A 14,623-nucleotide genomic window follows, 5' to 3' on the forward strand; every position below is an offset into this window, starting at 1 on the left:
GCTGTTTGTATGTTCTTATGTAAATAATGAAAATGGCAGTTTCCACAGCAATCAGTGAAATAAAGAGCTGTCATAGTTATGCTGAAATAACCACTCTGCTCCTCCAATTTGTTGCATTCTGCAGCTGCAGAAGCACAAGGCAGCAGACAGAAGCCACAGTAACAAACAAGGCCTGTTTCCAGGGCTGAGATGCTAGTGCACAAACAAGGAAGGAAAGAAGGCAAAAGAATGCAGACTGTATCAGATACTACACCCAGAAGCCAACATGCACACTCGCATGCAGGATGCTGAATTAGTGCCACTTTGCCATGGTAGTGGCATTGGAACTAAGGCTCTCTTGATATAGGAGAGGACTCCTGCAGGCTTGTCTCCCTCCCTTAGTGTGCTAGAACATGGACTTGAAATGTTTCCAGATACGCTGCAAGACTCAGTGTGTTTTTCAGGCACCAGGGAGGGGTGAGATGAGTGCCAGATGGGGTTGTTTCCTGACATGGGATAATGAAGTTTTGGGGCCAGATCAGACTGGGATCATGTGGGTACTGGATTTAAGGGATTTACTGTGTCTTGGATTTTGCCTTTTTTTCTTTTTTTTTTTTTTTTTTAATTTCTGTGGCTAAGTCAAGTCAGGTCAGGCGCAACCTCGGGATGGGCACGTACGTGATTTGTGTTTCCTCAAAGGCAGGAGCAAAGAATACAAAAAAATCTCACTCCTGAGTCCAGCATAAGTTGGACGTGCTCAGCACCTCTGAGGGGGGAGCACTGCTGCACTGCACCCCCTTGGGGGCGTTAAATGCAGCAGCCTTGACAGACTCCAAAGAGATCCCTGTCTGGTCCACTACGGCCTTGGGTGGTGGCTGCAGCATGAGGGCTAGAACACAGTGGGAGGGGTACAAACAAGGGGGAAGAGGCATCATTCGGGGCTTCCTGGGGACCATCTGGGGAAGGGGTTAACAGGGAAAATCTTGAGTCAGAAGGGCAAAAAGCAGCAAAGGAATTTCAGTGTCTCTGATGTAAGCTCATACCCAGAGTCGGCCCTGCCAAGTTTCACTCATACAGAGTTTGACTCACTTGTTTTGGATTAATGTTAAAACATCTCACTCTTGCGCTTAGGATTTTGCACTGTGTATCCAGGAGTACTTTAAAATCTTACTCTTAATTTTTGTGAAGTCTGACACGCTGAAGTTTTCTCAGCTCTGGGTAGGGTGACCAGATGTCCTGATTTTATAGGGACCGTCCCGATTTTTGGGTCTTTTTCTTATATAGGCTCCTATTACCCTCCACGCCCTGTGGCGTTTTTTCACACTTGCTATCTGATCACCCTAGCTCTGAGACCCCTCAGGGTTCTGTCCAAATGGCATGATGCATCATAAATGCATTGAAGCAGCAAAATATAATGGATACACACTTTATTTATTATTCCTCTTAAAGGGGAAGTCACATGTTTTGTTTTTTGCTTATGCATTTGTGAAAATGTCTATTTCTCTCTCTGTGTATGTTACACACCACCTCCCTCCACAGGCTAGAATCAGAACTGCTCAGCTGTGTGTCCTGAGAGTCATATCAGCTAACAAAGATCCTCCTCTGTTCCTTAGGTGGTGAAGGCACCTGCTTTGGGAGCAAGAGAATCAGAGTTTTATTCCAGATGCTGCCATGTGCCATGCAGTTCCCAGTGGCTGCAGGATGGAGTATAATGGCAACTGGGAAGTTGCAGCTGGCTAGAGACTGTCAGTGTCCAAGTTAGAGTCCTTTTCTTGTTCTTTGATCCCAGTGGATGTTGCAAAGCATCGGAGACGAGGAAGACAGAAGATGCACTATCAAGGAGAGATTGGATGGATGTCAAAAGTGAGGCAATTAGCTTATCAGTAACAAGGATGTAAATACACTGTCAGTTATAGTTGTCAAAACTGAGGATAGTTAATGTTTGACAAGCCAGCTACTAGTCAAAGTCAAGAGCTGCTTGCAATATCACTGAGAGTTTATAAACTTCACCCCCCACCCCAAAAAAAGTATTAATTTCCATTCCTCAGTGAGGATCACCTTTATGCCAATTTTAAATTAGATTCCTTGAGCCATTTTTGAGTCATACTAGTGTCATACATTGCCTTAGTGTGTGTGATTGTGTCTCCCTCTAGTGGCTGGTCCCAGTAACTATAACAGTTTGCTGTTTACTTCCAGCTAATTGTGTTAACTCTTTCACTCAAATGCTAGGAGCTTGTGCATTTTTAATACTGTTCCGGATTCAATCTCTGCTGATTAGCCATGGTATCCATAAGTCTGTTAGACAAGAACATAATATCAAAATTCCTAAAGTGGGTAAAGTGGTGTATTTTCCCCCATAACAAAACACACTTGAACCAACTTTGCTCAAACATTCCAAGCCAATTCACCTACAGTTGGCAATCAAAAAGATGTGATAGAAAATTAAGTGTGACTAAAAATAGGAGTTTAAGAGCGCTTCCTTCTCAAACTAAGTTACAGAGTTTAGTCCTGGCTAATGCTATAATTTTAAAAGGAATAAAACGTCCCCTTGAATGAGCAGCTGCACTTCAGATTTATGTTTACTTGAAAAACAACAGGCAAAAAAAGTGGAGGCAGATCACTAGTTAATAATTATGTTTCTACCAATCAGTGCAGAGTGCTCCATCAGCCTGGTAACTGTATATATTTGGCATGTGGTAGTTTATAATAATTTTCAGAATAGCACATGCCGAGAATGTGACTGTTCCCAGGAAAGGCTCTCATTCAAGCACCTAAAGAAACGTGCTTTTTAAGTAAATGGCATTCTAACAAAACATATTAGTCATACAAACAATATTTCAGCTTGTTTCCAAACCACTTTGTGAAGGTTCTGATATTACACCAAAGGCCTGTGCAATGGAACCCAATGTGGTGTGATCACCGGGGATGGCCCTGTATGTTTGCATGCTGCCAAAGATTACTCCTACAGAGACTTGGATGTGGGTCAGGAGTGGGACTATGAGATCTGTGATCATGTGGACGAGGAATAGTCAATTATTTTTTTGTCAAGGTCCAAATTTCTTGGTTAAAGTATCATCAAGGTCCAGACTCCAGAGAAAATAATAATACAAAGTAATAACAATACTGATGATAATAAGTAATTTAAAAGATTTTGGGGTCCATTCAAAATCATCTAGTGGTCCGGATTTGGCCCGCGCTCTGCCTATTGATTACCCCTATGTGGAACCAGCAACCAAGAAATCCTGCCTGTGGTATGGAGCATCAACAGGCACTATTCTAACTTGCTTAGAATGAACAATAAGGCCGACAAGCCATCCTGAAGCTGAGCTGCTATTGGGGATGTAGAATTTTAAAGCACTTCTCACATTCTGAGCCCCTCCTTTCTCATCATTTCTAGAACAGGTGTATAGAGCTAAAAGCCCGGCAAGAGAAGGAGCACAATCATATTTAAAAGGAAAAACAGTTTTAACCTAACTAAAAATATGTTTCTAGCCAGATCTTTTAACCCTTTGTGCTGTATTTGTCTTTTTAACAAAACCTACATTTAGGTCCTGATCCTGCAATCAGTACTGGGTGAGCATATCCCTGCACTCACATGGATCCAACTGCAGGACTGAATTCTTAAGTATTAAAAACACAAGAGTGTCCTGTTAACATCCTGCAGCATTACTTTTAAAATTCCATTCAGGTAGCCCCAACAGAGAGATTTGGCACTTTAATATCCCAACAGGAGCACAATGACAGTCAATGGAATTCACCCTGCAGAGTGAGAAGTGCTCGATACACAGCACGAAGAGCCCGGGCTTTTAAACACAGAGGAAGTATGTTTTAAGTATGGGAGCAAGCAGACAGTCAGGCAGCATTTCAAGGACTGTCTGTGTTCTGTGTCTGTACAGTGCCTAGCGCAACGGGGTCTTGCTCCTAGCCACTATGGTAACACTAATACAAGTAATTTCAGGTCCAGCCTTGTTAGTTCCATATCTTAGAGAGCAGGGGGATGTTCCTCAGGGTGATATTATCCTTTGCATGCACCTGGGATTGTGAATATTCTTCCCGCGGCTGAAGCACTGAACTGAGGGATTTCCGAGTTTTGTCCCCAGATCTTTATGCTGCTCAGCGTAGTGCAGCAGAACCAGGAAGGGTTTCTTCCCTAACCGAATTATTACCTTACATTTCTCTACACTAAATGGCCTAAGCCTCTTATCGGCCCCACACTCTGAGCCTATGCAAATAGCACTAATGAAAGCAAAGGATTCTCATTATAGCACAAATCTCTTCTTTAAACATGGCCTGTGGCCTGTTTCGTTCTGAGCCCCAGGAAGAGAAAGCAGCATACTCTGAGAGGTGAAGGGAAGGATTGTGCTGCCCCGCCAGCCAGTAGACGCTCTCACTCATAGCCCAGGAAGCCACCAACTCCACTCCCTGGGGCACAAGCTCGGAGGAATTCACAAGGGGCCAATGGAACCTGTTGAGCCATTTTGACCTGTGTGGAGTCTCTCCTCTCCCTCCCTCGCCCCTCCAGGAATTTAGCTTTCAGGTTTGAACAAACAAAGCCAAAAACTCGCTAAAATCACCATGTGTCACCAGGCTCTAAGTGCAAACAATGGGAAAACCCAATTTTCTATGAGAATTCAACACTAACCATGAATGGGTCCTGCACTGGCTCTGAACTGCGCCCCGATTTGCTTGAAATGTTGTGAATCTGAGCAATCCTTTCAGAGAACAGGCTGTGAGTCTGCATCATTCGCCAAACTCAGGAAGGTTTGTACGATTCCAGGTTCTCTGCTGAAGGTGTCCCCTGGCGCCAGCTCCAAATCTCCCCGCACACCCAAACCACAGACCCACGAGAGAGGGGCGGGCAGTGCGGGCCATGGACCCATTCCCTCTCTCTGGGAGCTCCCTGTCTCCTCCCTTCTCCCTTTCATATCCTTTGGATCCTAGTGGTTTTTTTGTAATTATGTGTTATAGCTCTTGCTTCCCAGCTCTGGGGATTCTAGCAAATAAAAGCCAAGTGTAAATGTCCTGCAGAGTAGATGATCAGCCTAAGGAAGACTTTAGCCCACGAAAGCTTATGCTCAAATACATTTGTTAGTCTCTAAGGTGCCACAAGGACTCCTGTTCTTTTTGCAGATACAGACTAACACGGCTGCTACTCTGAAACCTTTATTCATCCCACGAGCTAGTCCTAGCCCAAGAAGAAAAATACTAAAAGGAGTGGATACTCCCTCCCGGCCTTTTTCTCCTTTCCCTCTACTCTGCAGCCCCAAGATAGGCAGAAACGTCACCCTTCCTCTCCCTCCAGTGATCTAGCTCCAAGCCAGGATACGCACTCAGGATTCCTCTACCAACCTCTTGATCTGTGGTCACTTTGCTGCTTTGTGCCTCAGTTTCCCCATGTGTGTACGATTATAATATGGTTGTGAGACTGAATTCCTGCTTGTAGAGTACTTTCAGATTGCTTGGTAAAAGGCACGATGGTGCAAAGTCAAACTATTATTTTATTCATACAGATCCTGGTAAAGAAACTATTTTAATTTAAATACAGTAATTTTACTTGCTTCTGGTCTTCCAAGATTGTACCAAAATCTGCCCCTGGTCCTCTTTTAAGGGCAAAGATTGGCATTAAAAAGGTACCTCTTTGTTCTGAACTATCTAACGTGGGGAGGGAGGTTCTTTTTCTGCACACTCAGTCCATAGGCCGGAAAAACAACTGTGACAGCAAACACACAGGAACATAATAAAGAGACTGTCTGAAGAAGTCCCATTTTATCCTGGAAGCTGCTTAGATACTGCAGAGGTTTTGAACTGCCAGCTAAAATAGATCAGTCAGCCTAGGCTCATTTTAAAACAGAAGTTCTCCATACAGCATGCACAGCAGCATCTACAGGGTCGGACGTTCACCAGGTTCACTGCCCATCAATCAGTATTTTGATAATCAGATAATGGTACACTCCAAATAACTACTTAATCTGGTTCCCAGGAAAGTTCTACTTAGATTAAAAAGGGCACAACGTCTCCTTGTCAATTATAGAGGCCAGCACAGATTCATGGATAATGCACCAAGTGCTCCTTCTTTTGCGACTGTGGTTCAAACACTAGCCTGAGAACAGGGCAAGGCCTTCCATACAAGTCTGTGACCAGTTTAGCTTGTGAGATATGACCAGATCTCAGCACAACGTGGTATCAGCTGGAGCCTATATATTCAAGCTCCACTGAAACCAACTGAACATTAGGACAGATGAGTATTCAGCACGTATAAATCTTCCTTGGTGTATCTGGAAAGTTCAGAGCAATCAATCAGTCAACAACTTTAATATCGATGCAGGGCGAGTAGTGACGGACAGACAGATAGACTTGTCTAGATCGTGGCTGGTTTTGGCCGGCCATAATGTAACGTATGTTCTAACCAGTGTGTTCATCTCCAGCGATAAAGTGGAAAGACCCTGACAAAAGTGAGCTAGGCCCCGATCCTGCAATTCCAATGCACCTGCTCAGAGCTCCATTGAAGAATTAGGAATCAGACATTTAATAAAATTCTAGATCAACTTTAAAGATACTGTTTTATAACAAAACAGCAACTTTATAGGTAAGAGGCCTATGGGGAAAAAAAGTGCACTTTTACTCTTCTGCCTATGCACATTCAAATGAAAATGTAAATAAAGTTACACCTGAAACTACTGTCAAAACTTCATTACCACATTTTATTTTGATTTTTTTCTCTCTTCCTCCCTCCCCTCCTCATGAGTTCAAGAGGGTCACATGTCACTTCTGTTTCAGCCATACAGTTTCAGAGAAAGACTGGCCTTCTCTGCTTCACTCAAGAAAATGATAACCCTTTCAGCACCAAAGGGCGACAGTCAATATATAAGATGCATCCAGAGCGTGCACTCAAATAGCCAGGTTTCTATAGGCTAGATCACACAAATACGCATGCATATTAGCCTTACACAGCACAGGGTGAAGAGAAACATCAATAATGTAAAGTCCATGTCTAATCAGAAATCCTCTGTTTGAAAATACCAACTCTTGCCGGCCGCTCTTTCACAGCACACGCGACCCAGCATTGCCTGGGTATTTTTTTTTTTAAATACTACTGTTCAACGAGAATTTGCCACACTTTGGACACATGCTGGGTTTAAAGGCTTGCAGGCCCTTTTTGGTTTGAAAAAGGCACCACTGAAAACACAGACATGTGAAAGCAGCAGCACTTGGGAAATATTAATACAAATGTAGTGACTTGCATGTGCTTTTCCTTAGAAAGGCTCTAATATTTTTTAAATCACATCCCCCCCCCCCCCACAGACAATGTCAGGTCAGCCAGGATATATGACATGACATTTCTGATGATCACAGGTGACTCTTTTATCCTGCCTTTTTTTTTTTCACTATACAATGGTTTGTTTAAGATCCAAAGGCTACTTAAAGTCTATAAACAGCAACACTGTCAACTAATGTCAAAGACCCCAGCTTTCAATATACTGCAAACACTCAAGCATGTGCTTTACTAGATCAAATTTTCTGTATTAATAATATGATGTATTTGCATAGTTCCTTTAATCTTGAAGGACCTCAAAGCAATTTACACATTAGAGCAGAGGTTCTCAAATTGGGTGGTGGACCACCTGGCGGGGGGCGGGGGGGTCACGGAATGTATTCAGGGAGGGGAGTGAGAAGCTGGTGGGGGGGACTTACTGCGCACATTTCACCCGCAGCAACGAATAACTAGCCAAGCGGATTCCTCCAGACATATCAGGGCCTCAGACGGCGCTGTGCATTCGACTCTAGATGGCGCTGTGCATTTTGACGGATTTCTAACAAGCTAGCAGAGCATTATACAAAGTCGTTGCCATCTGTACGTTTATGCACATTTAAGTGTAGGCATCAACCACAATCGCTGTTTTGCTTTTGCTCTTATTACAATGGATGGTTGGCTCTATTCGAATCAATGCCTCTCTGTTTTTATATTTAGTGAGAGTCGCATGTTGATTTTTTTTTTTTAATCGGTACATGTACTTGTGGGGCCGGTCGGAGGGCGCAAACTACTAGAGACACAAAGAAGTGGGGGCACAATCAAATACATTTGAGAACCACTGGACTAGAGAAAGAATCGACTCACCCCCAATGAACTGCTGCAATCTGGAATGGAATATGGCAGCTCTTTTCACAAAAGTCATAGGGTGGCATTTTCGAAAGCACCTACGTGAAGGTCAATGGCAGTTGTATTCCTCAGTAACATAGGCACTTTTGAAAATCCCACCCTTAGAAAGTGTGTAAAAACTTGGAATTTAGGGAAGTAGAATGTAGCCAGATTAGAATCTGGCCAGGCTGCCATGGCTCACAATCCTACTCTTGTGCAAAGTGCTACCAGAGCTTTAATGACCACAAGTGATTAAGTTCTCCATTTTATACCTCATCCAACTTCCTCAACACAGCTGGTATAGAATGCTTCCCACTGAGTTATCGATACTGCTTTCCTGCAACACCAGAGATTTCTCTAGATGTCTCCCATTCAAGTATTGACCAAGCATTGACCTAATACTGTTTAGTTTACAAGTGAGATTAGAGCCCCTACCTGTGGTACTGTACCTTATGTGCAATGGCTCTGCAGTGAATATTTCTGTCCTATTCCTGGGGAAGAGTTAGGCTGAAACAAGCTGAGAATTTCTTTTATTCGGGATTTCAACCTGGATTCAAATTGGCATTTCAATAGGTGAAAGGCCACACAGCATTTGTAGATCTAGGATTCTTCTGTGCTAGGTAGATCACATATATACCATCTTCATGATTTTGCAACATACAATAGCCATCCCTAACCGGACGTGAATGATTTCCTAACATGTTAATGTTGGAGACAACACTGAAGCCACTATATTACATTATTTTTTTTCTAGGCTTCTTCTCTCAGGCTGCCTTTACATGGATGCAAAAATCTGGCACTTTCTGAACAGCCTTAATGAAGAGGAATAGTGATGGATGCATCTTCAAAACACTACAAAGTATGAGGATAAATCCTACTTCTCAGAGTCTCAGAAAAAGCTGCTGTCAAATATGTTATCGGCATAAAATGACAAAACACCTCCAGGTTATAAAACCAGGCCTTATTGTTTGTATTTGATTATTTGATTCCAGGTACTCGGGTACTGAGATAATAAACAATGACAACAAGGGTGACTGAATGGGTCAGATGATCAGTAAAGGCATACACACCTTTAGGGTTGCCAAGGTTGGTAGCTGCCACTGTTTGGTGGTTCTCAGTGCAGTTATCCAAATCACACAAACGGGCACTACTATTGTCAACCTCCTTAGCTGTCTCAGCAGGCAGACCAAGGACTGAACGGGATACTGAAATTGTACTCCCTCTCTAAGACCTGGCAACAGTCCCTCCATAGGAGAGCTGAGGTATTCTGAAGGGTGTTTGTGTCAATCTGTCCAAACAGCACCACGTTAAAGTGCACCAGCAGGTTCACATGCACAACATCACGTCAGCGTGCTTTAGAACTCACAGCCACACTCGCATTACCACACAGTGTAGACAAGCCCTCAGAGATCAAACCGTTCAATCAAACTGAGGTGAAGCCAGTGAAAAAGGTAGATGATTGGAAAGGAAAGATTACTCCCAAAATAATCTGGGATGTGTGATTTCTGGCAGACTTCAATAGGGCCACACAGCGTATTGTATCTCCTCCCATAGGGACTAGCTGTAGGTCGATCTCTGGCACAGCAGGGTACAGATTTGCTTGCACTTGCTGCTCCAAGGGCCATCGATGGAATTTCTAAGTCATAAGTGCACTCTGCAATTATGAACTTTTTTGGTTTGTTAATTCATGCAGAAAGAATATATAATACAAGTATGCATGTCAGCAAGCAAATGGTATTAAAGCAATAGGATTGACAAGAATAATCATGGCAATTTAAGGAAATATAGAGAATGCCTCCATGACAGAGAAAATAATAATAATTGAAAAACTTAGCAAAATAATATAATTCATAGAGTGGGAACAAAGGAGAATAAGTGGGATCTATAGCCCAATGGTTATAGTACAATCTGACAATATCGAATCTAAGAATGGAACTCCACACATTAAATAATAAGCATGACTGACTGTTTAAATGGTATACAATACATTCTACAGGTACACATAGAATAGGTAATATAAATAACCAAAGGCTGAGCTAGTTGTTTGGCCAATAAAGAAAAAAGGAATTTGCTTTCTAAATTTGCAAAAATATATTTATAAAATTGTGTTCAGAACAATTTACAGGATCCAAATGCTATCTAAACATTAGGTACTTCAAATATGTAAACAACAAAATCTCTGTATATTAACATTTTGTATCAGTATCTTGGATTTAAATATCTTTGGTTCCTTAGCTGGTAGAAAGCACTACTCTTTGAGATAGCTAGAATCACCGTCAAGACCGCATGTGGAAAGACAGATGAATGAAATAAAGTTTAAAAGAATTCAGAGTCTTGCTTGCCACCCATGTTATCCATGCAGAGATCACCCTGAACTGACTAGACCTTTTCTATCTGTTTTAATAAGAGCTATGCTGGCCTAAATACAACTCCCACATTTTTATTTGTCTTTCTTATGGAGACCCCATTTAGGCAAAAGAAGTATTCTAGAACAACTGAGCAGAATCTTGTACAAGAAATCCTTCATAATTAGCAAAATTTGATAAGGTAAGGATAAAATATAGATGCTGGAAGACCAGTCGCTGAAGAGAGGAACTAGAATTCAAGTGATGTTAGTGCCATCAACAGGATTCCAGATCAAGACACTGTCCTATTAGAAACAAAGGACCGAGTTCTTTTCTTTTATACCTGCAGAAACCTGATCATCTGGGTCAGTGATGAGTCAGAGAGCACGCTGAGGGATCACAGCACTTTGACAAATAGGAGATACATGCATGCAGTGTAAGGGAATCTTGACTACGTCTTCAAAATGTTTCCCCCTTTCAATCAGCATCACTTCGGTCTTGCCCAGGTTGAGCTTGAGCCAGATGCTCTTCATCCAGAAGGTGATTTCCTATGAACCTCCAAACTGGTCTCATGTAGATGCTGAAGAGAAGGCACTGAAGAGAAAAGGGTAGCAACTATTTACCACCATTCACTGAAGTCCGCTGGAAAAGAGGGTTTGGACCCATTGTTCTCAGCGAGTTATCTTAAGTGCCTATACACAAATGCAAGAAGCCTGGGAAACAAGCAGGGAGAACTGGAAGTCCTGGCACAATCAAGGAACTATGATGTGATTGGAATAACAGAGACTTGGTGGGATAACTCACATGACTTGAGTACTGTCACTGAAGGATATAAACTGTTCAGGAAGGACAGGCAGGGCAGAAAAGGTGGGGGAGTTGCATTGTATGTAAGACAGCAGTATGACTGTTCAGAGCTCCAGTATGAAACCGCAGAAGAACCTGAGAGTCTCTGGATTAAGTTTGGAAGTGTGAGCAACAAGGGTGATGCCGTGGTGCAAGTCTGCTATAGACCACCAGACCAGGTGGATGAGGCTTTCTTCTAGCAACTAACAGAAGTTACTAGATCACAGGCCCTGGTTCTCATGGGAGACTTCAACCACCCTGATATCTGCTGGGAGAGCAATACAGCAGTGCACAGGCAATCCAGGAAGTTTTTGGAAAGTGTAGGTAGAGTGACCAGATGTCCCGATTTTTGGGTCTTTTTCTTATATAGGCTCCTATTACCCCCCACCCCCGTCCCGATTTTTCACATTTGCTGTCTAGTCACCCTAAGTGTAGGGGACAATTTCCTGGTGCAAGTGCTGGAGGAACCAACTAGGGGCAGAGCTCTTCTTGACCTGCTGCTCACAAACAGGGAAGAATTAGTAGGGGAAGCAAAAGTGGATGGGAATCTGGGAAAAAGGCTAATGTAGTGTCCATCTTTAAAAAAAGGAAGAAGGAGGATCCAGGGAACTACAGGCCAGTCAGCCTTGCCTCAGTCCCTGGAAAAATCATGGAGCAGGTCCTAAAGGAATCAATTCTGAAGCTCTTAGAGGAGAGGAAAGTGATCAGGAACAGTCAGTATGGATTCACCAAGAGCAAGTCATGCCTGACTAACCTAATTGCCTTCTATGATGAGATAACTGGCTCTGGGGATGAGGGGAAAGCAGTGGACGTGTTATTCCTTGACTTTAGCAAAGCTTTTGATATGGTCTCCCACAGTATTTTTGCCAGCAAGTTAAAGAAGTATAGGCTGGATGAATGGACTATAAGGTGGAGAGGAAGCTGGCTAGATCATCGGGTTCAACGGGTAGTGATCAATGGCTCCATGTCTAGTTGGCAGCCGGTTTCAAGCGGAGTGCCCCAAGGGTCGGTCCTGGGGCCGGTTTTGTTCAATATCTTCATTAATGAGGATGGCGTGGATTGCACTCTCAGCAAGTTTGCAGGTGACACTAAACTGGGAGGAGTGGTAGATACGCTGGAGGGTAGGGATAGGATACAGAGGGACCTAGAAAAATTAGAGGATTGGGCCAGAAGAAATCTGATGAGGTTCAACAAGGACAAGTGCAGAGTCCTGCACTTAGGATGGAAGAATCCCATTCACTGTTACAGACTAGTGACCGAATGGCTAGGCAGCAGTTCTGCAGAAAATGACTTGGGGGTTACAGTGGATGAGAAGCTGGATATGCGTCGACAGAGTGCACTTGTTGCCAAGAAGGCTAATGGCATTTTGGGCTGTATAAGTAGGGGCATTGCCAGCAGATCAAGGGACGTGATCATTCCCCTCTATTCAACATTGGTGAGGCCTCATCTGGAGTACTGTGTCCAGTTTTGGGCCCCACACTACAGGAAGGATGTGGAGAAATTGGATAGAGTTCAGCAGAGGGCAGCAAAAAATATTGGGGGGCTGGAGCACATGACTTATGAGGAGAGGCTGAGGGAACTGGGATTGTTTAGTCTGCAGAAGAGAAGAATGAGGGGGTATTGGATAACTGCTTTCGACTACCTGAAAGGGGGTTCCAAAGAGGATGGATCTAGACTGTTCTCAGTGGTAGCAGATGACAGAACAAAGAGTAATGGTCTCAAGTTGCAGTGGGTGGAGGTTTAGGTTGGGTATTAGGAAAAACTTTTTCACTAGGAGGGTGGTGAAGCACTGGAATGGGTTCCCTAGGGAGGTGGTGGAATCTCCTTCTTTAGAGGTTTTTAAGGTCAGGCTTGACAAAGCCCTGGCTGGGATGATTTAGTTGGGGATTGGTCCTGCTTTGAGCAGGGGGTGGAACTAGATGACCTTCTGAGGTCCCTTCCAACCCTGATGTTCTATGATTCTATGACTGAGCTTCTATATCAAATTCCTCACTGCAGCACCTGGAGGTGGTATAGAGGGGCATGCAGAGTCTGATTCTATGATTCTCCTGCACTGTCGACTTCAGCCATGTCACATAGGTAGTTTAGCAGTACCTTGTGATCTACTGTGTCAAAAGTACCAGCGAGCTCTAGTGGCATGAGCATGAAGAGGTTGCCTGTATTTATAACCACGAGGGGGTTAGCTTTTAGTGCTATGGGGGGCTCTCTTCATGTTCTTCCCTGGTCTGACAATCCACTGTGGGGCATCCATCATTTTGGCAGATGTAACATGCTGTTGGAGTTTCATTGTTGGCACTTCCTCTATGATTCTCCTTCAGCATCAGAGAAGGTTAAAGGCACTCAGCACCTTGGAACAGGCATATGCATATGCGTTATGACATAGTCTTTAATCACACAATCATGTACTATTTTTTCTCCAGCACCCACACTCCATTTCAGTGCACAAGATGGAGCCACAAGAGGGGCAGAATTAAGGTGGCATGGGCATCTGTAAATCTAGCGGTTCCTGATTTTGAGTCCTTGAGTTTGTAATGTACATAATGTTATTTTAACATGGTTTTCTTTGTATGTAATATTACATGTGCACTCTCTCTCCCTCTCACTCCTACCTGATCACGCTGGTAACTGAATATAATATTCAGCATATAAAAACAAGTACTCAGTACTTTTAACAGAGAACGTACTGTACTGCCTGCAAACAACTGTCCCAGTTCCAGAATGCAGGAAAATGGGATCCTGAGGGAGGGAGGGAATTGATGCTGAGTGGCAGTTCATTTCTACTTTCTCTCAAAAATATTACATTTTCCTGCTGTGTTTCCATGGAACAAATCTACAGCATATTGAAAGAAATGCCTTTAAAAGGAAAGGGCTAGCTTAACTCTGAGTAATCGTTTCATTATTAGACCCTGAACAGGAATGTCTTTGCTTTTTGTTTTACAGGTTTGCAACTTCTCAGGAAATTCTAAAAAAAACCAACCTAGAATTAAAAAAAAATTCTAATTTCTGAGCCAGTTCTTCAGTGATTAAAAGAGAATTTACTCAATTCCTTTAGTATCCAGAGAGTTGAGGGTATTCCCAGAATACAAACAGATCCTCACTGCAAAGTCAAGGCATGGAATTATGAATTACACAACCAGGCAACGGTGTCCTAGTAAAATCATGCCGTATCATGCAGCCCGAGATACCTCAGCTAACACTGTTACACATACATCCTTGGCTCTTTATGCAAAATCCATAGGATTAACAGGAGCTTGTTGTGACACGCTGCTTTCACCACCCCCCACCCCTACCCTCCAAAAAGCAACACAAATGCAAGATA

General features: G+C 43.1%; 1 long non-coding RNA gene across 1 annotated transcript in view; it reads right to left on the reverse strand.

Moving 5' to 3' along the window:
* Positions 1 to 1,389: 1,389 nt before the first annotated feature.
* Positions 1,390 to 14,623, reverse strand: part of LOC123355235 — a 45,499-nt gene continuing 32,265 nt past the window's right edge. The window contains exon 3 of the long non-coding RNA XR_006575024.1: positions 1,390 to 1,811. This is a non-coding gene — a long non-coding RNA (uncharacterized LOC123355235). The remainder of the gene's footprint in view (positions 1,812 to 14,623) is intronic.

This window comes from Mauremys mutica, chromosome 23 (assembly GCF_020497125.1).
Source record: "Mauremys mutica isolate MM-2020 ecotype Southern chromosome 23, ASM2049712v1, whole genome shotgun sequence".
Classification (NCBI taxonomy): domain Eukaryota; kingdom Metazoa; phylum Chordata; order Testudines; family Geoemydidae; genus Mauremys; species Mauremys mutica.